A 27,982-nucleotide genomic window follows, 5' to 3' on the forward strand; every position below is an offset into this window, starting at 1 on the left:
GCTGTGTGCATATAAGAATTTCACAGCCTATTAGAAAAATGCTAAATGCAACCACAGAAAGAAGAATGTAATTAAGAGATGCCTACACTGTGTCTTAACAGCTGGCTCTGCATATTTCTCCTGATTACAGCAGGGGATTTCCAAGAGAAAAACTGTGCAGAATGGATTTGAAAATTTTTGTTTGACGACAACACATTGTCGCTATGACTCAGACTACTTTTATTACCATGTCTGGAACTTGTCATTAAAGCTTTGATTAAGTTCCCATTTCTAGGAGAATAAGACGACTATGGCATGACAGTAATTGAAGATTTCTAGAATCATTAGCTTTTTTTCACTTCAGTTAGTGAGGTTGCATACAAAGAGATGATGTACAGAATGCATTGACTGCATTTGTTAGTGATCTTTTCCTGGCAAAACACCCCCCCTCCTTGGTATGTAACTTCACTAACCAAAGAGACAATGTGCAGCCCATTTGTTAGATCTGTTGACAAACATTCATACTCTTGCTTGTAAGCTTGAGTTATTTTTGCAGTCGTCTTAAGAGATAATAAAAGGGTTTTTTTCTTGCAATATTTTTCTTCCTTTTCAAAGAAATACAGTGAAAGGAGGCCATTTAAAAATTTCAAGGAAGATGGTCTCTATTCTGACCTCTAGTATATTAAATTTAAAATAATTTTAATCCCTTGGACTCAGTATAATTATTTATGATTTATTTTTCTGAAAAAGAGATCTAAATCTGAGCCCAAACTTCAAGCAATTCCAACTCATGAAAGCCTATTGATCAAAAGATTACAGTTATTCCCTAAAGATAATTATGGTTTTCAGTCAGGTCATGACATGTCATAAAACAACATCCAGGGAGATATTACCCTTTATATAAATTACCTTTTGTTCCTTCCAAAGGGATCACTGATGACATTTAACAGTTTCAAGTGAATTTGGTATTGTTCTTCTGCATGAAAATATGTAAAAGTTGCTAACATTTTGCTTGTAAATGAAAAAGCATGAAAAAGAAGAATTATACACAGCAAGCCTAATGCAACATGAGCATAGAGTTATGTCATATTTTAAATGAGATCTATTCAGATTCAAATACCTGCAATAGTTCATAAATGCTTTTGTAGTTAATTTAGTTAACAGAATTTCCTAGGATTAATTATTTAACTAGCCTTGTGTTTGTAGAACATTCTTTCCTGTGTATAAAGTAATCATTCAATGATACAAACATTCTGCATGTGGCTGTAGGTACTTGGTAGCTGTTGAAAATTCAATCTATATATATAGTCTATTCTCAGTATTACATGTTGCTATGATCCCAGTCACATCAGTGCCACTATGCAGAACTTCCTGTAAGCTTCTGATGTAAGGACTACTCTAAAGAAGCAGAGGAACTTCATTTACTTCATTGGATTTGCATCCATGCCAGGATTTTTATATTTTTTACCTCAAAATAGTGACTTCTTATATGCAATTATACTGCATGAATTATTTTCAAAAAATAACTATTATTTATTACACATCCTGATACTCCAAGATGAAAGATGCTATAGAAATGAAAGGTATTATTATTATTACTATTATCATTCTGTAATTTAAGAACATGAAGTCCTTCATGCTTTAACTGACTCATATGTAAATTCCACATTCTTTGTCATTTAGCAATTATGCTATAAAAATTAAAGGCTTGGAACTAATTTTTTTCATTAGCATAAGTGTTTTGTTATGAATATTTTGCCAATACAATTAAGTTTAATCCAAGAAATTAGAAACTAGAAATTATTAAGGCATTTTGTCAATCCATCCTTTGTGGAGTTTGAAATAGAGTTTGCCTGACACAGATTGGTTTTACATTACCATTATATGAGTTTAAAGAAAGGTCATGATTAGTTTTGGATTATTACTGTTCTAGTTCTCAAAATCTTTTGGGAAGTGGATGGGCATATCTTTTAAGGAGTCACAAAAAGACAAAAAACGGAAATTAAATGTAGTGTAGATACTAACTAACCCAAAAGCACACTGAAAAACTCCTAGTAGAATTCATTATATGCCCTAAGTTGTATGTTTCTGAATAGTCTTTACAAGAGTGAGTAGCACAGTGCTGTTGTGGTGCCTAAATGTAAAGAGGATCCTGGAGTAGGCATTTCAATCATCTAGATCTCTTGAAGATCTTACCTGATGGGTAGACTCTGACTATTCTCAGTATACAATGGCAAGTGTATATAACAGAACAACAATACAAAATGTCGGTGAAAAAATAATTATTGACCACCTTATTATATTCTAGTGTAGTTATCTGGGAGAGAATTTTAGGGGTTCATCTACCTCTTCCATGTCCTTGCACCCTTTTCTGGTGACGCAACAAAAAGACTCTAAATTGCAGACTATGGAACAGAGCAAAACATTTCTACTGCCTGCCTAGCTTCTCTCTACCTCAAAACTGCACAGGCAAAGCCTGTGGTAACCACATTAAAAATAAAACAAAACAAACAATAAACCCAAAAAACCCAAAACCCACAAAACAAAAACCCAGTAATGAAGATAGAGTTCAGTATTGCAAAGAGAAGAAAATATAAACTCCCAAAGGGATGATTAATCTCACAAAAAAGCCAAAGAAGATTCCATGACTGAAAGTTAAAGTTAGGAAAATGCACATGTCCAACATAGACTTCCAGTAAGAGACGTTATCAGTTAAAAATGAACTGCAAAAGGAAACATGAAGTATTTTATTCCTTTTAGTATTTCTTTTAGGATCAAGGAACATTTTTAAATTTATCCTTTACCAAAGTTATATGACCTGTTTATTTAATAAATCATATTTATGATCAGCTGTTTCTGTCATGTCTCTAAAATATATACATACGTAAGCATTGCCAGCTGCAAGAAATTGCCAAAGTGCTCAAGAAAAGAGTTTGTAACTATGCATAGATTAGTATTACATCTTGACCTACTGTAATAGAATTTGTTAGCGATTACTGTACTGGAAACTACTGAGAAGATTTTCCTTAGAGGCTGGATACAGTATTTGTTGCGTTTCTTTGAAGGAATTTGTTATTCTCTGGAGAATGCCCACATCTCTTTCCTAGCAGGGTTAAAGTAATCTCTGCACTCTTCAAAACATGTAGTCCCCTTTGTGAACAGAGTATGCTGTTGTCCTGAAAGACAATAATGTGCACACTGTGTAGTTTGAAATAGTGGAAAATAATTTAAACATATTCAGATCCAATGTGAAAGTCATAATTTTGACTTTTTAAATATTACTAATGCTTGAAGTACAACCAAATTTCAAAGTTCAGCTGTGCACTTCAAACACTGCCAGCCCCCCACCCCCTCCCCCCAAGCAGGTAAAATCCAAGGTATGCACAAACCATACACCACACACATGCCCAGGTTTCTATAACTCAAGCTCATGGACCAGACAGCTCGCAAGAGACAACCCAAGCCTAGTGCCCTTTTCAGTTGTTCTCAGGCATGTACTTGCTATGACTGCAGATTCATACCAGTAACAGTTTTGTCATTTATACTGATATAAAAGCAGTTAAGAATTATTAACAAGTTTTTGGTCATACATGTTGTCAAAAACAAGATGTATGTAGTGCAAGACTGATTTTACTAAATTTAACTAAATCTAACGAGATTTCTATTATCAGCATTTATAGCAAAACACAGATATTAAAATGGTCAGGTGAACTGGACTTTCAGAGAGCCTATTTGTCTCACTTAGCTGCAAAAGGATGCCAGACTGCCAGTTCACGTACAGGTGTCAATAATATTAGACATCTAAAGTTAAGCCATTAAACATCTAAAGTTAAGCCATTAGTCAGCTAAGCCCTCCCCAACTGGAACAGAGATTTCCAGGTATTTCAGAAGCTGAAAAATATATCTTACAAAGAGGTTTGAGAATCTTATTTATCTTATCAAAAAAAGGTCAGGAAGCAACTTAATGCACCTTTCCAAGTCACTTAGAGAAAAGATTTATGATATTAAAGATTACCTTAAACTATAAAAGCAGATCAAGAACCCCTAGTTGGAGGCTGAATGCATACTGCAATTACTTTTTTTTTTTCTTTTAAATAAGGGCAGTTTTCAACAAAACAGGTTACCTGAGACTGGGGTGCATTCTCTCCATCCTTGAAGACTTTTAATTGAATGTAAAAAAACCCAAAAGGTGGCACAGAGAATGAGAATCTCTGTAAACTGTATCACATGCAAGGCCAGCTGATGCTAGAAGTCCATTTTAACTTTAAAATCAATTAATATGTAATCAACATTAGTTATTACACAGCCATTGCTGGGGAATAATCCCTTGGAATATACTTGTTTCTGTACTTGGATCCTTCATGCAGTCCATATACTTCCTGTGCTTTCTAATCTGACAGGTTTTCAAGCCTTAAAAATGATCTGTTTTAAAATTTTGTTTTAAAGCTATCTTACAAGCTCTTCATTACATTGGGTTTTACTGCCATTAACAAAAAATCAAAACATTTTAATGGCATTTTATATGCTATTGGCAAGATAATTTTAACTGAAGAATTTCCTTGGCTGCTTCTTCGTATTAGCCACTCATGACATAAAAGAAGACAGATGTTTCACATATGTGGGGGAATAAGAGCTTATTAATAATTAAGATACTTAGTTTCGTAATTGCATAAACTATATAGATAAGTACCACATAAGGAATTTTTTCTACCATGTAGGGTTGGAGAGGAACGTGACATTAAAAACTAATTTTTCCCTCTGTTATGTTCTGCATATGCAAATTCTAACTGCAGACCTCTTTGTGTGTGTGCATTTATTTTTTCTGTTTACTTTCTTTTGACAGAAGTCCCTGAAATCTCTGGCTACTTTGATCACGCATTTTTGACAAGCAGCATTTGTTTTTTTCCTCTCTAGGCCCACAATCTCTGCTGTGATATGTCACGACTGCTTCTGTCAATCATGCATCCCCACAACGAACACTGTGTTCAGTGTTGGGCCCCTCACTACAAGAAAGACATTGAGGTGCTGGAGCGCGTCCAAAGAAGCACAACAAAGCTGGTGAGGGGTCTGGAGAACAAGTCTTATGAGGAGCGACTGAGGGAACTGGGGTTGTTTAGTCTGGAAAAGGAGACTTAGGAATTATTTCTTCACCAAAAGGGTTGTCAAGCATTGGAACAGGCAGCCCAGGGAAGTGGTTGAGCCACCATCCCTGGTGGTATTTAAAAGACATGTGGATGAGGTACTTAGGGACATGGTTTAGTGATGGACTTGGCAGTGTTAGGTTATGGTTGGACTCAATGATCTTAAAGGTCTTTTCCAACCTAAATGATTCTATGAGTCTATGATTCTAAGTGCTGTTAGAATAGAGCAGAGAGTGATAGTTAAAATGTCTAATCAATTTAAAAACATATATTAATACACTATAACACTAACCAAAACATAATTGTTGTAGCAGTATAGATTTGTTTAAGACCAGTATGTGCATTCTAACCAAATTGCATACGTAATGGAGATTTATACAAATGACATATATTCTGAAGCTTTTTACAAAGGTTTTGTCTGTTCCTTTTTTGGTAAGTTTTGAAATTAGAATGTGGCAAATTTTCTAAAGCTCAAAAGTTTTCAGTAATGTGTGGTGGAGGGAAAGGAAGAGAGGAAAAGTAATATTCTGGGAAAGACAGGAGGATGTAAGAGGTTGTGCTCACATCAAAAATGCAACCATGGATTGTTTTATATTACGTTCCTGCAAGAACATTCCATTAGGATTAGAAATTTCAGATTAGGAAAAACATGTGACATTACCCTCCTTGAATTAAGAGAAACGGGTTGTCCATCTCTTTTTGGAACTGGCAAATTTATATAGCTGCTTACAAGCTCCTAATATTGGCACCATAAATGCGTATTACTTTGATTTGCTCTAAAGCACTGCAAGGTAATACTAAACTTTTGAGTGGTCTCTGCAGTATACTTTCTTGTTTTGGGTGAATGGAATGTATACAGCGGCTGTTGTAGTACATCACTAGAATTAGTTTCCTGGGATTAGCATAATGCTATTCTATGAATCCTCCTTTCCATTTTACTGCTTCTGTGTGGCTGTTTGTTTATAGAAAACCCTATCAATCACCTGGATTCATTAAAAGTCTGCCTAAACAGTACAGTTCTGTATAATTTTCTTTACCATTATTTTTAAAACTGTGCATGGGAAACCAGAGTCCATGCAATTTTTTATTCAGCATAACACCCTCCTTTGAGAGGTAGACTAGATTTACATCAAGGATGATTACGCCAAGATATGATCAAGCTGCTAAAAAAGTATGCAAAAACATCTACACTTTTCATTAAAAAGGATCATTTTGATACAGAAAAGTTGTTTGGTCTGGGATAGCAAGGAAAATGTTTTGCAAACGCTACTGCAAAATAATGGTATTCAGGCACTGCCTAACAAACCATTTCAACATAAAGGTTTGGAAACACTCTAGAGAAACCGACCTCTGTAGATACAGATTTAAAAACAGCTTTGAAGCTTTTTTCCGGCAAAGATGCATCTACTGGAGGGAAAGCTCGCTGTTCTCTCACCTTCCTTTCTTTCCTTTGCCACTCATGCAAGTGATACTAGAAATGTAGTTAGCTGAATACAGCTCCTATCTGCAGCATTACATATGTCTTTTAGCGATTTCCACTGAAAGTTACATAGTTGTAGGAATTCAACTAATGCAAAAAAGCTTTTAAAAATTCAATACATTATTAATTTTTTTCACATTTAAACAGGAAGGGTATTATCCTTATGACTTTGTGGGGGAAATATTCCAAGTCCTTTTAAATGTGTGTGAGAAGATGAAGCTGTGAGTTCACTGGATCCAATGGAAAAAATTATTAAAGGTGGCCAAAATAACATCTTGAGTGTTTCATAGAATCATAGAATAGTTTCCTGGAATAATCTTTCTGAAAGCTTTTTAATTTTCACAGCTATTTATGAATTAGTTACGTTTACCTTGGTATCATAGTTACTTGTTTTCCACATATCTTCCATCCCTTGCTGTCTTTCCCACTTCACCTTTAGTTTCGACGTCTGGGTATGGATTTAGTCATGTTCTCCTACATATTATAAAAAGAAAGGCACTAAAGATAGACAGCATGCATTTCCTCTGCATTGTGTAAATATTTAGTTCCTTTGACATAACTAAAGCCTCAATAAAATTTCAACTCCATGGACAAAATTCAGAGGTTTTCCCCATCAGAAAAAAATTATTTGAAGTAACCTTTCTAGTAGCAATGAGAACTAGAAGAGTTTAATTAAACTATGTGAATTGACCTCTGAGGATCAATATGAGGATATGAGATGCATACTCATAAATCTACTTTTTCTCAAAGAATTAGTGGAGGAAAAGTGTCTATCAGTAATGCAGTCTGAACAAAAAAGCAAAGTTTCTTCTTTTTTTGTATTTTAGTCAACTCAATATATTTTAGTTTGCTTATTATTTTTATGTGTTTATTAAAACCTTCAGTTTGTATAAATTAGTATGTCAAGCTTGTAGTATATTGGGGTATTTTGGTTCATCTCCATTTAACCTGTAGATGGCATCACTACCACATTTACAAGTGTAACTATACAAAACAGGGGTAATACCTACTGAAAAGATGAAGTTTCTTAAAACACTTCAATACTGATCATAATGGATGAAATACATTAGAAACTGTGATTTCCCTCAGTATTTCAGTGGCTTATAGGTCATTCTGTGCAAATTTTGTGAGCCATATACTGAGACATTTTTTGGAGTAATTTCGTTAGAGGAGGGACATGATGTTAGAGAAACCACATAATGCTTAGTTTTCTTGACTCTTGAGTATGCTGCCCGTTTTACCCCTTCTGCCCATGTTCTGTGAGATCATGGCTCAGGGTCATGGTCTCTTTGTGCCTCAGTTTCCAATGCCTAGAAGTATTTCAAGCTGAAATCATACAAACTGGCGAGTGCTTTGCACCTGAAGCTTGTTTTCCTGACTTCATAATCAAAACATTGGAATTGCAAGAAAATACATACTGGACCTTAAGGCCTGAGGTCATAATTACGGTTATTGTCATGGGACAGTGTCAGAACACAATGTAAACAGTGTTGGGTGGAACAGAAGAGTTAGTAACACTTCAACCGGAATCCTAGCAAAATACATGGCATCTTTCAACCTCTCTAATATATAGTTTAGGGCAGAATTCGTGATCAACAGCTTTCAATTATTTCCCATATTCACTGCATTAATCTGTTTACCTTGCATGCAAGAACAGCAGCTAAAATGACCTGTGATAATAGAACCCATCTGAGATTTCATTAGTAACTCCTGCCATGATTTGTTGAATTTCTATCAATCAAATGTATATAAATTCCAGGGAAATTTATTAAAATTTTAAATAGGTCAGTGATATTGTTTCTTACTGCTGTGATTAATAACACTGTCTACATTGGGTCACATATCTAGTCAACACACTATTGCAGATATAACTGAAATTCCTTTGTCATTTTGGAAACAGTTTTTTTTGACTTTGGATAAGGAGAAAAGAAATGCAGGAAAAAAAGGAAAACCAGAAAGAGTATTCTGGATTACCAATTACCCACTGATTTCCCTTGTATTTGATGCCCAGGAAACAAAAATTGTATGTGTTATTGCAACTTCCTTTCCCCTCCCCTCCCTTTCCCTCTTCTTCCCTTTCCCTTTCCCTTTCCCTTTCCCTTTCCCTTTCCCTTTCCCTTTCCCTTTCCCTTTCCCTTTCCCTTCCTCTCCTCTCCTCTCCTCTCCTCTCCTCTCCTCTCCTCTCCTCTCCTCTCCTCTCCTCTCCTCTCCTCTCCTCTCCTCTCCTCTCCTCTCCTCTCCTCTCCTCTCCTCTCCTCTCCTCTCCTCTCCTCTCCCCCTCATTTTTCCCCTCTTCTCTCTATCTGCTCTTGTTTTATGTTTTTTTTTTTTTTCCTTCATTCTGCAAACTCATTCCTTCTTTGGCATTTGTTGAGCACAATTATTGCTGGTGAACAGAAAGAATTAACAGGTGAATCTGAGCTCCACTTCCCATGTTATTGATTGTAAAGAAAACATCAAATGACTATTCAGCTGACAAAAAAATATCTCTTTTGTTGTCTATAATTTGCTAGCACAATAAATTACCAATAATGTGAGCTTGCAAATCCTGGAGAAGCATTAAATGCTACTGAAGGTGAAAGGAATTTAGTGTGCAAATACATTGCATTTGTAGCTGGAGAAAATACCCCTCTGAAATGAGGTTGCATGAAATACTGTAAATTTAGATGACTGTAGTTTCCAGTGGTTCACTGTTCTGCAAGAGGACATGCACTTAAATTAGGACACAACTTTATTTACCCATCTGGGAGCCATTTGGCAAAAAATAATTTGCAGGTCATCATTTGTTGTTTCCTTCTTTCTACCTAGTGAATGAATGTTATTACCTTTTGTGACCCATTGCAGCAGGTGCCTAGCTTTGCTTGGACCTCATTGCCTTTCCCTCCTGTCAGGGTTAAAAGTTCAGTGAAGAAGGTAGTCACTTCGCTGCAAACATTAACACTAAGCTGCCAGATTCTCTGGTGTGAAAACAATGTTCCTTCCCTGATACACCAGACACTTACAAAGAGCATGACATCTGCCACAAGTTGGCACTAGTGACTAGCTTGACTGGTTTCCCTTGCATGGGTTCCAATGTAAAAACAGTTACCTTCCTAACACGAGTTTAAAAACTGTATCAACTCTCAGGTAAGGAAATGTGTTCATCTTTCCTAAAATTTGATGTATACAATAGTTTTGATGAGCAACTACCAATCTTTATTGGTTGTTGAGCCTGGAGAAGAGAATGCTCTGGGGAGACCTTATTGCAGCTTTTCAATGTATAAAGGGGGCTTATAAGACAGATGGAGATAGACTTTTTGCCAGGGCTTGTAGTGATAGAATGAATGGCAACGGTTTTAAAGCAAAAGAAGATATGCTTAGATTACACATAAGGAAGAAATTTTTTATGAGGATGGAGGTGAGACACTGGAATAGGTTACCCAGACAAGTTGCGGATGCCCATCATTGGAAGTGTTCAAGGTCAGGTTGGACGGGGCTTTGAGCACGCTGATATAGTGAAAGATGTCCCTGCTCATGGCAGGGAGGATTGAACTAGGTGATCTTCAAACATCCCTTCCAACCCAAACCATTCTGTGAATCTCTGATTCTATGATTCTATCACAAGTCTTTTGGCTTGCGACTGCTTTCAATCATGGCCACTTCTGCTTCTGCATAATTTCAACCAGCTTACAGTTTTCTTCAGTGACCTAAAACTTAGGCCTTAATAATTGAATTTCTTCTTTTACGAAACTCCAGAAAGCAATTTTTCTTTCTTTCTTGTTATGCCAACCCATATTTAACCTGATACTAAGTGCCAGTTCTGACTCACTGTACACAATTCTCATTCAAATGGACTCTCCAGCAAAAGCTTTACATTTACATACAGATCTTGCATGCAAATGAGGGTGACTGATGAACTGCAAGCTGTCTGTCTAATTAGGTTTTTGACTCTCAGTTTTTCCCATTCATTTAATTCAGGTATCCCATGGGTTTGCTCAGCTGAAAGGGCCTTGTAAGTTTCCTGAAGGCAATTCCACTTTGTGTGTCTTACTCTACTCTTTTAAGAAGTGCCTACATTAAAATAACTGTGACCATCTTGACATGAATAAATAATGTTTGAACTGCTTCCTTCATGAGTGAAGTAACATTATTTAAACTTGAATGTAATTTACTGAAAGTACATGTATTTACACTAAGGAAACAAATTTATTTCCCCAAAATAATTAGCTGTTACTGTCTACGTGTTTTGGGAAAATTAGAGTCTGAGAAATAAATGTTGTTTTGGATTAAATCAGGCACTCTTGAAAATGACATCAGTATAATCTAAGTGAGTTATCCACAGACCAGTTTAAATTGTAAGGGCTTTTAAGCTTCTGAGCTGCAGGTTTTGCTTTATGGCAAGTTATTATACAGTAAGTGCACAAGAGACAACATGATATGATTTCAAAGACAAATGTTGGCAGATCCTCAGCATTCAGATTACTTGTTCGGAATCAAACCAAACATGTAGTTTGCTATGCAGTACTTTTATTGGTGAATTGTCTTTCATTTTATTGAAAATATGCACATACATACACTTAAATATAGTTTTGAAAATAAACACATACAAAAAATGGGCTGCTGTACCAATTGAATCATAGGGTAAGCTATGTTTATTATATTATATTATTATAAGTAAGTTTATTATTTTATTAATAATAATTTTAAAAAGTTGGTTCAGATGAATGACAATAGCAGCCTTGCAAGACATAGCACTCCTAAGATTTTATTCTGTATATAAATGAAATGTTTTAAACATTCACTTAGTTCTAACCATATGTCATTATATCAGAATACAGCAGACATACAAATGTGATACACACATAGATGAATGTAGATGTAGCAGTAAGGGTTGCATTATCAGCTATTGTATTGAGGATAATAAAACTGCTCATTCCATTAAAATCTACACAAGAAGACACACCTTCAAGAACATATTATAGTAGATGTTTTAAAATTAGTCATCTTAGGGTGATGACTTAATTATTGCATATCTAAAATTAATTATGAAATATCTCACCCATCAGAACCAATCAATTTTTACTTTTCTGTTTTATAGTTAAATACTTATTTTCATCAAGTGACCGGACAAGAGGAAATGGCCTCAAGTTGCGCCAGGGGAGGTTTAGACTGGATATTAGGAAATAATTCTTTACTGAGAGAGTGGTGACACACTGGAATAAACTGCCCAGGGAAGTGGTGGAGTCACCATCCCTGGAGGTGTTCAAGGAACGTGTGAACGAGGCATTGTGGGACATGGTTTAGTGGACATGGTGGTGTTTGTCGGTTGATGGTTGGACTTGATGATCTTACAGGTCTTTTCCAACCTTAGTGATTCTGTGATCTGTGAACTGTAAGTGCTATTGGAGATTTTAAAAAACAAGATGTAAAAGCTACAGACTACTTTTTGTTAAAGTAAATGGTGCTAAATAGTTGCTTATATCTTTAGATGTTTCATACCCATAAGACATAAATGTTTTCAAACACAGAAAGTTTAAGTAATGTCAGTAGTTTTAAATGTTTTTTTAAACCCACCACCACCTATATTGTGTTAAAATAATATTACTCAGCCAAAAATAGTTAACAGCAAATAAAGCAATAGAACCAGGATACTTGTATTTCTATTGTAGCCATATTTGATCAGGCAACAACCTAGATAGTGTGTGTTATCATGAGCTCAAATTTAATTCATTCTACAGAACATACATATCAAATAAATAATAATTCATCCAGATTGTCAGATGGTTCAATTAGCAGTATTCAAACCATTTTTAAATACCATGTCAACATAGGGCAGTTTGCACAAAGAAAATCACAAATCTTGCTATAATTTAAAAGAAGAATTTCCTTAGACTATGTGTAGTAGTTTAAATGAAAATAAAAAATTTAATTAACTAAATGAAAATAACAAAGTCTGATAATAGTTTTGCAAAATTCTTCTGTCAAGGATTTAGACCTCAACTACTGAACTGTGTCTTTTGAGCCACATCACTAAAATGGGATGATAGCCCAGTTAGATAGCTTTCTTTTAATTATTTTCAAAATTTTGTAACAACCTTGAAGACATTTAGAAATGTCTAACAGGATTCCACAAATCTGCTGACTCACAGCACATTCTTTTCTCAAAATAGCTTAAGATGATGACAATTACAGTGCCCTACGTACAGGTAACACATTTTCTACCCAACGATTATCAGAGTAATTTTAGTGGACTAATAAACACCCTCTGTATCAACATCTTAGTTTATAGCGTGAAGCCCCTCAAATTATTTTAGTGTCCAATCACAACATGTTGCGGTGTTGTATTTCATGTGTTAGAGCTATTCAAATCTGGTTTAATTTCATCTTGATTTTCAATTATAACAAGCTAATTTTTCCATGTGTTCTATAGCAGTTTCTAATTTCTTCATCTTAAGAAAAAATATCCAATATCCGTTTCATTGTTTAAATAAGCTCATATATATGTACTTAATGTAACAATTTCTTCTCCAGCTGCCAAAAAAGCCAGACCAGTAAAGAGATAGGATACAGGCAAGAAAATAGGATAAATGACCTGAGAGATGAGGACATAGTTAAAGGATTTGGTACTTTCTTTGCTTACTTCACTTTCTAGAACATGATCAAAATAGTTTGTGAAAAAATAGGAAAACTCATTTTTCAAAGACATTAATGGAAGCAATATCTTCCATTAGATCTTTATTAACTGAAATTCATTAGCCAGTGCAATGTAGTTCCTGTAGGGAAAAAAAAAAAAACAAACAAACCACACTTTTTAAATGAGAAAGTTAAGTCAGCTCTGCTATATTACTTATTCATGTCAACAAAGGCTGTGAAACTATTCTTGTGAATGTTACAGGATTTTGTATTGCCTTTGTATTTCCGCCTCTAGATCAGAGAAACTCTTCATGATCAGAATAATACAAAAGAAAGAAATAAGATATGTGAGCACACCTGGAGAGCAATTGGCAACTAAGCTTTAGCCATCTGAAATGGCTAAAATATGGTTGAACTTCTTTCAGATTGGGAAGAGGCAAAGTAGATGGCAAGGCGAGAGTACAGAGCATTTGAGGAGGAGGGGTTAGAAACAAGGGCTAAGATGAAGATGGAGCTTATTTTTTTTATTTTTAAAGTAATGCTGAGGTATTAGAATATGATCAAAAAAGGATGTAAAGGTGAAGAACATTTGAGGTTTACTTATTAGATAGAAGAAATTAGACAGTCAAAGCAGCAATAGAAAACTTATAGCACCATAAGGTTTAATGTTTCTGAAAGCTCAGTAAAAGGAGCTCAACATTTCTCAAGGACAAATAGGCAGTATTCCAGGTACATGTAAACAACAAAGACAACCACCTCTTTTTCAGAGAAAAATTCTGAAGGTGAGTCAATGTCTTTCTATTGACTGTGAGGTTCTGGGAAAGTCCCAAAGTAAATTACAGATTTCTTTTTTTCCTTCCATTTTTTCCTTAAAACTTATAAATTGAAAACTTTTAACTCTCTGCCCATTCTAGACATTTGTCTGGAATATAAACATCTATCCAGAATATTTAAAAATGTAGCTTGGATAACATGGAAAATAGAACTAGATGATACATATCACAGTTCTTCCAAGGTCACATTAACAACAAAGAGATTCAGGGAAATTCCGGAACTCACTCTGTGGAAACCTGAGACAGGAACATGAGGATTCAATAATGACTCCTGAGAAGGCCACTGTGACATGAAAATAGGAATACGAACTCATTCCTGGGTTTTTCTGAAACAGAACTTCTGTCTGTCAGTAGAAAGCCTAATATTTTAGGAGAACCAAGCCTTTTACAGCTCCTACTGATGGTCCCTTTGAAATGGTGAAAGAGCACCGATCCCATTGGCATCCTCATTTCTAAAAATAATCATGTCTCTTCAGGCTCCACATATTTTGCTAAACGCTTGACTTCAAAAGCAAATATTATCTGGGTATGGACTAAGAGCTGCAAGATTTGGCATATAATGAAAGCTTAATGATGCATTTAAAGTTAAGAATATATCAAATAAATTTTTACTTGAATTTCTGCTTAAAAATAAAATTGTGAAATTTTCAGATGTGTTTCATTTAGGTCACGCTATCTGAAAATCCACTTGACAGATTATAGCCCAAGGACAAAAGTAAGCAGGTAGGGAACGATGAACAAGCCTTTTCCTTCTGATAGTGCCCGTGTTTGCTGTTACAGAAAACACCAAATCTCAACCTCCTTTGTAATTAAGTCAGTCATTTTTCTTACTCCTCAACTAGTTCTGCCATTCTTCTGCCCTAGGTTGAGGTATATAAAGCTTATAGGTCTATACCTCAGCCTATCATCCTTTTTTGAGATAATAGATTGAAACAAGCTAAGGATGATTCATTGGCCTCTTTTAAATGCCTAAGGGGATATGAATCGGCTCTGTAGATACTGATCATTCTCCACAGACTATGAAAAAGCCTGGAGTGACTAGCTCAAACATACATGCCTGCTCAGATGACTAGAAACCAAGGTAGATTAATCCTACCCTTATTTGCTGGCAGCTGCCAGAAGTCTTAACATCTATATAGCTCAGTGAATAATTTCAGATAGGGAATGCATTCAATTAACTTCATCTGCCTCTTATTTCTAATCATAAGCAGTCTTTTATGTTCTACTCTTTTAAAAAAAGAATAATTTATAAAGTATTCCCTAGTCTTTATATATGCAATATAATTTTCCAGTGTATAAAGCTGAGACGTATGGGTTAATTTTCACTGGACATTAAGGTCACACAGTAATTTTTTCTTTCCTGACAGGATAAGCATAAGTGTAACAGTCAGTTTGTGGTACTGACTTACTAATTTACTCCAAAATTCGGGTGTTTTTTTTTTTTTTTTCCCCATTCACTTTCTGGATTTAAGGTAATCCTGCAGAACACCCTTCAAAGACAAACAAAAATAAGGAAAGCTCAGCTGAAACACATTCAGCGTCTTTAACTGTTTATGAGTGTACAGAGTATTCTGTCATTTCCACTAGAGAGGAGGAAGGGAGCCATTGCATTTCAAAGAATTTGACCACTGTGATTATTCTTACCATTTTGTAATTATTCAATAATTTGATTTTGCCATTACCAAGCACTAGTGCCCAAGCTAGCCTGTGTAAGTTATCTTTCAGTTAAATCTTTTGCTTTTTGTCTGTCTCATAAGTATTATGCTAGTACACTGTCTGGAGAGAGAGAGAGACAGACATATGTAATATATATATATTCCCCTCCCTGGTTCTTTTTTTCTCATGCTTCTCTATGTTTTATTCACTTTTTCTGCCTGTTGAAATATTAGAGAAACTCATCCAAATAATTCCACAGGTTGGTTGAGCTCATTTTCATGAAACTGAGGTTTTTCACACCAGTTGAGAATTTGGCCAATTGCCATGCAATTTAATAGAACAATTTTGATTGATGTCCATTTTAGATCTTGCCCCAGATACTTTCTTGTACATAATTTTTTTAGTAGATAAATAATTTTCACTGGAGTAATAAAATATATTTAGGAATACTATTAAGTAAATAAACTAATGCTCCATTACCTAAAGTAAGAGGTCAAATAAGTGGCACTATTTAGCTTGGCAAAATATATATCAATCTCAAAATTAAGTAAAAGATTGGGAATATTTTATGAACATATAATACATTATGTTATAGTACATTGGTTTCATTTATTTTTGAAGGAAACCACACATTTTATTGCCCAAAATTCTTTGTATAGAATTTATCTCAAGAGTCTATTTGACTGCTTTTATTTGCTAATGAAATATTAGTATTGAACTCTTGTGTATTTTAAGTCACTTATGTGGTTATTGTTGTCAGCATCGACTTTATTCCTAAGGGCTGATGCTGTGATATTGTGTTCTGTATTTCCTCTGGTGTTTTAATAGATGTTAAGGGAGTACTGCAGAAAGAAAGTGCAATTATTGCTCAGGAAGAAAAAGTGACTATGTAGACGATCAGTATATTTATACTGTACTGTAAGTCAGCAGTATTTGTGGGTCAAAGATCAACTCAGTGACATACCTATACGGAATTGCTTGAAAGCCTCTGCAATTATGCTTTGTTTCATTCCAGGCTTTTACCATTTGAAACACTTGAAGAATAGTCACTTTGATTTAATATTTTTTGTTTTTTATTATTTGTACTATTACTGACACTTTCCATAGATAGAGGCAACTTTATTTAAAGTACTCAATGAGCACTTCTAGTCAACTCTAAAAGTGAGAATAAGACAAATGTAGGGCTTGAAAGGACATGAAAAACCACTCACTATTCAGTCTAATTCTGTATTGAAATGGGATCAGGTGCACTGACAATAGCCTGTCTAACTTGTTCTGAAAAGCCACCAATGAAAGGGATTCTGCAGTGTCCCTAAGAACATTGTTCCAGTGCTTTACAATACCCATACGGCAGTAAAAATTGTATTAGAAAAATGTCGTCACTAAAAAGGATATAGAACATGAAAGCTCTTTCTAGGGGCAAAGTAACTTTGCCCAGTGGATACTCAATAGTTTAATCCATAAAGTGAAAAGTAAAAAAAAAAAATCACACCACCCTTATTGAAATGAAATCTAAAAAGAAGTATACGACGAAATGTAACTCTGCAGGAGACAACTTGGCAAGGAAGACAAGATAAATATATGCAATTGCACTTTATTTGACCAGAAACAGTGAAGTCAAGTTCTTAGAACTAATTTTTCATCTGAAATATCATCCTTACAATTGCAGAGTGCCCCTTAAAAGCAGAGGCACTGATTCAGTGTTGAATCAGAGGGAAAAATATAGCCTACTAAATCACTAGTACTATTTCTTGTACCATCTAGCTTTTTCTTGGAAGCTTTCCACTTCAGCTGACCTCAACCTTTCTAAGCAACTAAGAACAGTCAGGATCACAGTAAAAACTGATGTAAGTAGAGGACTTGTGAATATAAATTCACAGAAATTGCAGTAGTTAAGTGCAATTAACTATTTGTTAATGATTACCAATATTGTATTCTGTTAACAACAAAAAAGTTTGGAGATGATTGTGTTATGTTGTTCACTTACTGCTGAGAATTTGAGGTAAAATTCAAAATCAATGTAGAACAACTATTCTTCTTATGTCTTTTTTAGGCAGGTATGATACATATAATTGAAGACAATGACAGATGACTTGCTGGCTGGGCTGGATATTTTGGAACAGATCCAGAAAAACTATGGTGGTGTCTAAAATAAGCAAGGCCGAAATTTTTTTGCCTAAATTTAAGGAGGTCATGTAAGCTACCTAAGTTATAGTGTCTTCGGGAAGTGTTAAATATTTGGAAAAATGCCCTGAATTTGAAGATATAAAATAGATCTCCCCATTGCTTCCATGCCTTTTATATTTGGTACTGTAAGTGCTCTTAGATTCAACAAAGGCCATATGTAATTAGAGTATTTCCTGAAAAGTGGGAGCTGGTGTTGGGGTCAAATCCTATCAAGTTCAAGAGTTGTATCTGAGCTAGAATTTAGGTCAGCTGTTCTCTTGTTGTGAAATCTGATCACTATTCATAAGCAGAGAGATGTCAATTCTTCTCATTTCTTGCCTTGCCTTGGTGTTTTCTCTCCACTTAGGTTCTATGTAGGCTTCCAATTTTGTGGAAAAAATTTACTTGTTGACCCCTGTGTTAAGAAAAGTGCGTATTGTTTAGAGAACACTGGGAGTGTAACTATAGCATAATTTCTTCTTGATTAGTAGAGCGCTCTCACAGTCAGATCTACTCAGCAGATTTGACTTAGTGGATGTCTGAAGTCTGTAACTTTGCCATGCATCATAGACAGATTTTAAGAGCGTATTTGCAACTCTTTGAATGATTGTTCAGACACATAATTTTTGGGAACTGTGAAGCCAAAAGTTGGAACTGCCTTCAGATGCCACTGTAGTTGGATTAAAAGAAATGGAAAGGGTCCATAGTTACTCTACAACTGAAACTGAGTGACCTAGAGTCCCTGCCTATAATTGCATATCCATGTACAACCTATTTCCTTTTCCAGATGCTTACTAGTGCCTGAGTGATACAAAAATAACCAATCTTCACAAATTTTCCTACTTTTTCTAATATGCATACAGTTACTTAAATATGAAAATCATCCATAAGAACTGAATAGTGATTAAAGTTGCTTATGGGACTTACAAATCTACTCATTTTGATCAGTTATTAATGATAGTTTAACATATAAAATATTGAATCAAACTTTTAGAATACCATATAGGAAAAAATTTTGCTTGTATATTAATGTCTTTAAACCTTTTCTTAACTTTGGGATATTGAAAGTAAGTGCTGATACTGAGGAAGACTATAAATTTCTTGTAAAAATTGTGTTACAGCGTGTGCTTTGAAAAAACATAGGTATCCAGAGCATTCTTCACTTTCCTTGACATTGCACAATTTATATGTCTTTTCAACAAACACAGAAGTATAAATAAAGATATTGTAAATTTGAATGCACTTTGGCTTGAAATGTTGTTATATTTAAACACAGATTTCTGATCTATCATATTTTCAGTTTATATATTTGACATGCCCTGTCACTATGAAACTGATCTGCTGATGTAATAATAAAGTATGGACAAAATTTGCTATAGGGTGCTAAAGAAGATTAAAATTCCCTTTTGCATCAACACAAAGACAGTTTTCAGTTTCATAATATTTAGACAAGAATACCAATATTTGTTAGGATTGCTGGACACACGCAAAGCTGTTTGTTTTAGATCTCAAACAGTAAATCTCTGTTCTTTTTTGCTTTTTGAGCAGAGTAGGCCCCAATTCTGCCTTTCCCTTCAATTCTTTCACTGTTATCTCTTCATGTGTGGAAGTCAGCTGGCTGAGATGCTTCAGACTCCAAACCTCAGTTGCCATAGATACACCCATGGCTTAAACACATGTATTCTTTCCAACAGTTTCCATTTTTGAGTGCTCTGTTTCATAATTTGCCTGTTCAGGACACATGGAATAAGACAGAATCTACTCTGCTAGGCCTGCTGACCTAGTCACATTTCATTTAACAGGCATAGAGGAATCCAGTGTTATGAAAGTGTACTGTATTGCCTGCCTGCCATAGCTTTTCTAATATCAGTAATTTCCTCCAAGGAAACCTGGTACACCTTTTTTTTTTTTTTTATTCTAGAGAGATGGAACTGATTTTCTAGAACAACACACAGAGTTTGCAAGATCAAAGCAAAATTTACAGTATGGTTTGTCCACAAGAAGGAAGTGGTGCACTTCTCAGGAAGAGTTACAAGATTGTATAAAATCTCATCTTGCTATAAACTGAGTCTGTATTGACAGCTGTGATCCATTTAGGTCAAACCGACTTCATTCAGAATTGGAATGTCTTTGGTAATTGGTTTCTGATTTAGAACCTTCTCCACCTGAAAGATGGGAATATTTAATTACTCATCCTCCTTTCCGTTTATTAGGTGTTTCACAAGATTCACCAGATCGTGTATCTGAGGAGTGTTTTACTCTAAACTCACCTTTTCAATTCCTCCAAATGTATATGGTTGGATGAGCACTCTGTCAGACAACATGATCCTGACCATACTTGTCACTTTTCATCGCAGAATTTGTCAGGGCTATAAATTCAGATTCTCTAACTGAGACCTTTCATTGTCAGGGACAGTAGAGTTGATTTTAAGAAAGTTTTAGTACTTTAGTTTGTGTTCTGTCTAGGGCTCTAAAATGTAGGAGAACTGACACTTTTAGAATGTCACCCTTCTGATAAAATATGGATGTCTAATCTAGGATGAAATCAACTGCTCTCTAAAAGTTGCTCCTTCTCTTCCCATTGACTATAAAAAGAAATGAAGGTGACTAGTTCAGATGTAGATATTTGTCTTGTAAACATCCACATTCAGCCAAATCAATTCACAGTAGTGGAGACTGTCAACATTTGAGAAAGTGATTTAGTTTTTGTACTGTCAAATGCCATTTGACCCCCACAGACACGTGAAATCAGTAGGCATTTCCACTTTGGAGTGCTACGGCTCTTGGATTATTTCTTTACTAAAATAATTCATAAATTGTAGCAGAAATTCCAGAAGTAAAGATGGGAAACCCATGTCTGTCTTTGCCAAAAACAATTGTTAATTGTGAGGAATGGAACCAGTCTCCTTCCAACTCTATTCCTTTCCATCTCCATGGATCTTGCATTTATTTAATTACTGACTCATCGCTTGCTGACTACAATATTGTCCTGCTTCAATGTGATGGCCAGAGAACTCTAAAACACCAGCAAGTTTAAAATAAACAAAAAGAAGTACTTCTTCATCCAGCAAATAATTAAGCTGTCAGGTTTATTACCACAGAATGCTGTGGAGGCCAAAAATACAAATGGGTTCAAACACATAAAAAAATTTAAAATATTTAAAGGGGTTCAAGCAAAGATTAGACACATTCACAGAAGAAAAGTTCATTAAAGGCTATTAGACATAGTGATGTGGACATTATGCTGATGATGTGCACAAGTTGCGGCTCAGAAATCCCGGAGCTGTAGTTTGTTAAAAGTTGGGAAAACTATCAATTACATTTGCCTTTTTTTTTTACTATATTTTTGCTCTGGCCATTGTTTCCACTCAGTTTATCAGGAGAAAGTTTCACCTGAGAATATTGTCAAACTCAAAGCCTTCCCCAAATGAGGGTGACATGGAAGTGAGATCTATGTAATCCCGGTGTAATAAATAGGAAGAAAAAGAAGAGAAATCAAGATGAGGTCAGAGGATCAAAAACCATCAGGAACTCGAAGCAGAGCACTCTGATCGTTCAAATGCTGTTGAAAAGCATTTAAAGGACAATGCAATCATCAGGCACAGTCAACACAAGTTTACAAAGGGAAAGTCTTGTCAAACTAATTTCATATCCTTCTATGATAATGTCACCTTCCTAGTGGATGACAAGATGGGAAGGTGGTGGATGTAGTTTTTCTGTATTTTAATAAAGCTTTTGATACTGTTCCTCACAGTAGCCTTCTGGGCAAGTTGTCCAACTGCGAGATGAGCAGGTACATGGTGTGCTGGGTAAAGAACTGTGTAAACGGCAGGGCTCAAAGGGTTGTAGTGAATGGGGTTACATCTGGCTGGAGACCAGTGGTGTTCCTCAGTGTTCAGTTCTAGGGCCAGTTCTGTTCAATATTTTTATCAATGATCTGCATGCAGGAGTTGAACACATCCTTAGTAAGTTTGCTGACGATACTAAACTAGGAAGTGCTGTTGACTGTCTTGAGGGACAGGAGGCCTTGCAGAGGGATCTAGATAGATTGGAGTATTGGGCAATCATCAACAACATTAAATATAACAAGAACAAATGCTGGATTCTGCACTTGGGATGGAGTGACACTGGACAAAAGTATAAATTGGGAAAGAAGTGGCTGGAGAGCAGCCCTGCAGAAAGGGATCAGGGGCTGCTGGTCGACAGCAGGCTCAATATGAGTCAGCAGTGTGCCCTGGCAGCCAAGAGGGCAAACCACATTCTGGGGTGCATTCAAAATCAGTATAGCCAGCCAGTCAAAAGAGATGATTATCCTGCCGTATTTAGCGTTGGTGCGGCCTCACCTTGAGTACTGTGTGCAGTTCTGGGCCCCACAATTTAAGATGGATGTGAAGGTCCTTGAATGCGTCCAGAGGAGGGTGACAAAGCTGATGAAAGGGCTGGAAGGAATGTCCTCTGAGGAGTGGCTGAGGAATTTTGGGCTTGTCTAGTTTGGAGAAAAGGAGGCTGAAGGGGGACATCATTGCTTTCTACAGCTTCGTGAAGAGGGGAAGTGGAGAGGGAGGTGCTGATCTCTTCTCCCCAGTATCTAGTGACTGGACACATGGGATGGGTCAAAGCTGTGCCAGGGAAGGCTCAAACTTGACATTAGGAAACATTTCTTTACCGGGAGGGTGGTCAAACAATGGAACAGGCTTCCTAGAGAGGTGGTCGATGCCCCAAGCCTGTCAGTGTTTAAGAGGCTTTTGGACAATGGCCTTAATAACATGCTTTAAGTTTTCATCAGCCCTGAAGTGGTCAGGCAGTTGTAGGTCCCTTCCAACTGGAACTAAACTATTCTATTCTATTCTATTCTATTCTATATGAACCCATAGAGATGTGCAAGATGCCATAAATGCTCTGCTTGGAGGCACGTGGATACCTTTTCCAGGAAATGGACCTCAAACTTCTGTTCTGTCCTCTGCTGCTTTTGATGGCCAGCTTGGCCACAGTCAGAACTAGACTAATGAGAAAATCTCTTAGCTTTGTGAGGTCTCAGTTATGAATTGTATAAGCAAAAAAGAAACGGAAAAGTAGCAGAATCAGGAGGAGCCAGAGAAAAGTCTGGGACCTGATATACTCAGTGTATATGCGAAACAAGATTTCCATTGTGGCCTAAAAATCATATGTGCACACATGCACCTCTTTAGGTGCATGTGTGCCCAGAATTTTGTGAAAAAACCTCCGGATTCTCTTGTGATAAAGGCTGATTTTATTAGTATCACCACAATTTTTCAGTAATGCCTGGGTGGGATGGACAGAGTATATGGAGCAGTGGTACTTAGCGGCAATTTTTAATTTGTGATTTGGAAGTGGAGAATTTAGATGTTATTTACATGAAGGTGTGTCTTGAAGGCAGCCTGAGGAATTCCAGGGACAATTTTCAAAAGTTGAACACTAGAAAATAGGAGGAAGAAGTGGACAGGGACTGTTCTTCCCTAGGGTTTGAGGTATAACAGTCTTATAGGAAACAATGCTCTTCATAAAATTTAATGTAAAACTCCTGGAGGCATACCAAAGTGCTTATGGTCATGTCAGAGCTCTTGGAAGTAGGAGAGGGCAATATGGACCAACATATTTCAGGCTAGGTTACCTGTACTGTACATAAGTCTCTGCAGGACCTGAGGGTTGTGACATGACTGCTATAGTAAAACAGGCCCTTCCTCTTCCAGTGAGTAACCAAGGCCACCTTCAAACTACTATTCTGAAGATTTACAGAATTCTTACTCTAGAGTTTGGGTTGCCTTGGGAAACGCTTTTGTGTCCTGTCCTTAAGTTTAGTTGTGCTGGTTTAAACCATGACATTAGTGCACCTGGCTGAAAGAGAAGGATGAGTGACAGGAAACCACATACCAAGAGTGGTGGGTCTGTACCATAAGCACATGGTACATTGGGCAAAACATAGAGACAGGGATCTGCCTTGTCACCTGTTTACAGATGTTAGACCAAGGGTCTAGACATAAGATTTAGGAGAAGCTTAAAAGGGGAAGAAAGATTCTGAAAAAAATGAATACAGGTGCCTATCATCTAGGTGGGATATGAAAAGAAGGTGGTTGAGTAGTAGAAGCAGTCTTCCAGAGGACTTTTTGCATAATATAAGGGGAGGACAATGTAATTTTATGTTGTCATAGTTCTGTCATTCCAAACTGAATTTTGTGACCTAATCCTAATGCTAAAATGATTAGGTTGGTTTGAGTGGTCTACTCATCCAATATGTTTTGTCTGTCTTAGATTCCTGATCTCTAAATTTTGCTGAGCTTTACCATGACAAAGATAAAAATTGGCAAAGCTGGAAAGTGTCTATTAATTTATGTGGTACTGTAAAAACTTCTTACAGATGCCTAGTTTGCCACCTTCAGAGAAAAGCATATGAGTGCTATCAGCAAGAGGCTTTGCATTTTTTTATATTATGTGAAAAACATTCCCCTCTCTACGTATGGGAGGGCTTAATAGCGTAAGTGTTGCCAAATGCTACTGGAGAAGGAAGCAGAGCAAATATAATTTTTCACAAGAGTAATGAGACCTGATTAACAAAGTTGCAAAGCTGCCACTAGCTAGCCAAAAGAAAAAATCCTAGAGAAATTGATTTAGTGCCAGTGTTCCTACCTACTGTTGACTGGGTTAGACTATGGTCTTGTCATTGACTTCTGTACCATAATTTAATTATAGAAGTTCATTCTTTCTGGATAGCACCATCGTTGGAGCAACATACTAATAAAACATTAGCTGTTGATGATCACTAATGATGAATCAAACTAATATATCATTAGCGCTGTCACACAGGTGGCTTTGCAGATTAATTTCATCAGAGCAATGACCTGTGATGATGATGCATTGCTCAAAGGATAATTTTGATAAGAATGGGTCTTACATCATTTTACATTCAAATGTTGTTTAACTTATCTCAAGCTTAATTAATATAACTTCAAATAATATAACTGACTGACCAAAGCATGTGTGTTCCTGGAAAATCTGGACAAACATAATACATCGGACTATACAGTTAAGATGAAAAATGGTCTCAAACCATGGAGAAGCTATAACTATGACAGTAGTGAAATGAAAGGTTTCTTAGAAGAATTGCATCATTGAAGAAAACGTGTTAGTTAGAACTATGCAAAAATAATGGAAAAATATTAAATCAAACTTGACTTTCATTAACTGAAAATACAAAAGAAGACGTAAACCTGTAACATGTTAAAAAATTGCAGTAAAATAGAATATTTACCATTAAAATTTCCTTTAAATTTTGTAACTCAAATAGCTGTGATTGCTTGAGGAATTTTCAGAAAAGTAGAGAAAACTACTTGCTTTTTAAACCCTTTTCCTCATGTTTCCTACATATCTTACGGAAGAATGGAATTTTAAATTTTGGAGAAACATATTATTTTATAGGTTCATTTTCTATTAGCTTCTTTTTCCATGCATCCATCCTTTGACCTTAATCAAGAGGGACTCATTAACTTTCATCTCCCCAGTAAAAATACATCTTTTCCACACAGGTGTTAGTTTTTCTGAACTCCATTAGCACGGTACAAAACATCTATGGTACCTCCACAATGTAAATGTTGTGTGCAGTTCTGGTCATCCTCTCTTCAAAGAGAAAACCGGAAAAAGGATGGCAAAAGAAAGTCAGCTTTATAATAACTTCTGTATGGGGAGAAACTTAAGAGGCTGGGATTTGGAACACAGTATTTATAAAGAAATAGACATCTAGAAAGGAAGGAATGTTTGAAAAGCTGCACCAGAAATAATACTGTGTACTATTTTTCCCCAAAGAAGAAGAGAAGACATGCAATAAAATTCTCAAGCATTATGTTTAAAACAGAGAGAAGGTAGAGTACTTTTCCTTGCAGCACAGTTGAGTCATGGAACTGAACACCACAGAATGCTGTGGAGACCCAAAGCATAAATGGGTTCACAAAGGACTTAAAGAAATCAAAATTGAATCCAGCTTTTGGCCTGCTGTAGTAACCATTTATATTACTTTCATGAACACCCAAGAACTAAATTCAGTATTATGTGAGCTATTGAAAAGAGATTGAATAATTTGATTTAGACTGAGAAAGTAAGAACACCATGTGTAGGTTAATGATTTCCCTGTAATAAAAAGGCCTTTGTGAGGAATTTTTCTTTTACATAAATAGCTATTAGTATTTTTAAAAATTCATTAAGTATGTGTAAATTCAACAGAAATCAGAGATGATATACACAATTTTATTTTCTCTAAAAGCTTCATACAGAACAAAAACTTTCTACTACAGTAAAAAAAAATGACTGAAAAACTGACATCATGGGATTCATTTTCTCATCTTTCAGTGGCTGAAGATTCAGCTTAGTCACTTCTCAAACAAGAAACTGTCTATTCTGCTACTGCCATCTCTTGTGATCTGATACAGAATGTACTTTCTTCCACAAAGAAGAGTCAGAGAATCACTAGTGCAACCCCATGTTCAGATTACTACATGAGTGACATGAATTCAGCTATTATTTTTCCAGTGTCTTTCCTGAAGTGTCTGATTGTGTCACTTCCCTCCCCTCTTCCTCCTCCCTTACTAAACTCAGTATCTAGGCTGAGTTACATGAGTTTACATGAGATTATAAATGAATACATGGAAGAAACACTCTTTGAAACAAAGGTGTCATTTACAGTCACTCTTTTTCAAGGACAATCAAACCTAAAAAAAAAATATTGCAGAAGGAGGTACTAAAAATATTGCAGAAGGAGGGGCTAAATATTCAATGTTTTGGTTTTTTTTTTTTTTTTTTTTTTTTACAGAGACTTTAATTCAGTTATTCTGTTACCTTGTACTGCTATATATAAGAATATGTTACTATGTGAAATTTTCTGTATACAAATCATATTATCTTTCAGTAGTGGGATATGTAATCATTCTCTGCTATAGTGTTATTCTGATACTGCTTTAGATTCATTAATTCCAATATTAAGGAAGAAGATCATGGCTCTATCTCAGAGAAGACATTTATTCCCAATGTAATATCTGTGAGAGAATGAACCGGGGAACAACATACCTATGATATTTAAACATCCAAATTAGTCTTTCTGTAAAAGTTACACTCCTTTGGTAAAGTCAGAGTTTGAAACAGCTCATATATAATCCAGGAGTCATTTAAAAGTCTTAATACATGACAACTGATGCCAATAATGATAATATCTAACAGGAAGAAACTTGAATTGTGATCAGTGATAGTAAAAATTAATAAAATCTGATTTTTTTTAGCATCATCTGACATATAATTGAAGAAAATTAAACAGAATTCACATCTGATACATAAAAGTGCACTGATAAAGAAGCCACAGCAGCAGAGAAAGAAACACGCATCCCTGGCCTCATCTCACCTGTGTCTCCTGAAGCTTAACCTAATCAGGTCTAATTAGTCTAACTTAATTATGTATATTTTTTTTGCAATGAATGACAAGTATTCATTCCAGAAAGCCATTACTCCTGCCTTAAGACAAGTACTATAATTGATTCTTTGAAGACTGGAATATCTGTTAATATGGAAAGAACTAGGCTACCAGTTTAGACAAGTAACCTAGTTTTCTCATGGCTAAAATTAGGAAAACAGATCACATTGGTGGGGTGGTAATCTGCTCCACACTGTTGTTACCTAATTGTAGGGGTCTAAAGGCAGGTGTCTACATAGGAGCTAAATGCCAAAACCCAGGAGATCCTGTAAATATAGGAAATACAACTGAGAGAGAAGACATTTGGCTAAACATAGGTGTCTCTTTTTAGAGTGAACTGAGTAGTTCTTCAGAATTCCAGTAGGTTCATTGATCAGAGGCTCCCTTTCAAGCCCAAAAATGGGAGCTTAAAGCTCTAGGTTACATGCAAACACCTGTACATAGACATTTATTTTAACCTGTCTGCAATCTGAAATAAATCTTACTTGTGGGGCCAATTCAGTTGCTGAAATGCAGGCGTCTACTGCCATTGGAGACATCACAAGATGTCCAAGCCATGCACATCGGCCTATCATATACAAAGCAGGACCTAAAGGAGGTCCTTGCCCTTCTGGAGCAACAGCTGGATGTTAAGTGAGAGTGACAG

Source organism: Gavia stellata, chromosome 1 (assembly GCF_030936135.1).
Source record: "Gavia stellata isolate bGavSte3 chromosome 1, bGavSte3.hap2, whole genome shotgun sequence".
In the NCBI taxonomy this organism is placed as follows: Eukaryota; Metazoa; Chordata; class Aves; order Gaviiformes; family Gaviidae; genus Gavia; species Gavia stellata.